We start from the raw sequence: 1,313 nt of genomic DNA, 5'->3' as shown, positions 1-1,313 counted from the left end.
AGACGCCAAGGGAAGGTCACAGTCAAGTACGACCTCAAGGAGCTGCGGAGCGTCTCCACCTGGAGGAGTGTATCCTGGAACAGCTCACGCCCTCTAGGACTGCCAGGAAGAGGAGATCCCAGAGCTGGAGATTGCTGTGGATGAGCTCCTAGACATGGAAAGTGATGATAACCGGGCTGCCGGGGTCAAAGAGCTGCTGGTTGACTGTTACAAACCCACTGAGGCCATCATCTCTGGCCTGCTGGACAAGATCCGGGGCGTACAGAAGCTGAGCACACCCCAGAAGAAGTAAGGGTCCCTGAGCCAGGGGAATGGTGGCTCCCACAGGACAATCGCTGCCCCTCAGACCTCGTAGCAACAGCAATAACGGGGGACTCTGCAGCTAGGCCTGGTGCCATGAGCAGGACTCTCCGTGTCCCTGGCCTACGGGTCTTTTCCCTTGCCCCCGCAGTTTTCCATTTTTGGGTTTTTTTTTATTGTTATTAAACTGATGGGACTTTTTGTGTTTTTACATTGATTCTGCGGCACGGGCCCTTTAATAAATCTAGGCTATGCCTTTGGAGCAGCTAAAAAACCAAAACAAAAAACCCTCATTCTGGGCAATTCAGTGAGACCCTGTCTGAAAATTTTTAAAAAATTATTTATTTATTTTTAAAATTTATTTATTTATTTATTTTTGGCAGAAACGGGGATTGAACTCAGGCCAGGCAAGCACTTATTCTACTGAGCCATCTCCTTGGACACCCCCCGCCCCCAATATGTAAAGGCTGGGGATGTAGCTCAGTGTGAAGACCCTGGGTTCAATGTCCAATCCCCAGCCATGCTATGCAGTGTGTGTGTGTGTGTGTGTGTGTGTGTGTGTGTGTGTACAGAGAGACAGAGAACATAAAGGTTAATGTCATTAAAGTCATTTGATCATTTTTAGGCACACAGTTCAATAAGAGTAAGCATAGTCACGCTGTCATGTAAAATTCATTGTTATTTCCAGAGCCTGTATCTATTAACAAAAATTCAAATTACTTCCTTTCTTCATCCACTGGCAACCTTCTTTTACTTTCTGAATTTGGCCACTCTTGGTACCTGATACAAAGCAAAACACATGGCATTTGTCCTTTTGTGTCTCACTCATTTCGTTTGGTGTGATGTCCTCCGGGTTCATCTGTGTTGTGGTCCATACTTATGCGTCACATTTTGCTTATCCATTCTGCCACTGATGAACACTGGGCTGCGTCTACTCATCCCTATTGTGAATAATGCTGCTGAGAATATTGGTGCACAAATAGCTATTTCAGTTCCTGTTTTCAATTATTTTG

The 1,313-nt window shown here is 45.7% G+C and overlaps 1 pseudogene; it reads left to right on the top strand.

The window, feature by feature from the left end:
• LOC101592419 overlaps positions 1 to 292 on the top strand; it is a 2,411-nt pseudogene extending 2,119 nt beyond the window's left edge.
• Positions 293 to 1,313: the final 1,021 nt, after the last annotated feature.

This window comes from Octodon degus, unplaced genomic scaffold, assembly GCF_000260255.1.
Source record: "Octodon degus isolate 3935 unplaced genomic scaffold, OctDeg1.0 scaffold00046, whole genome shotgun sequence".
NCBI classification, from domain to species: domain Eukaryota; kingdom Metazoa; phylum Chordata; class Mammalia; order Rodentia; family Octodontidae; genus Octodon; species Octodon degus.
This window is presented reverse-complemented; position numbering and strand designations above follow the sequence as displayed.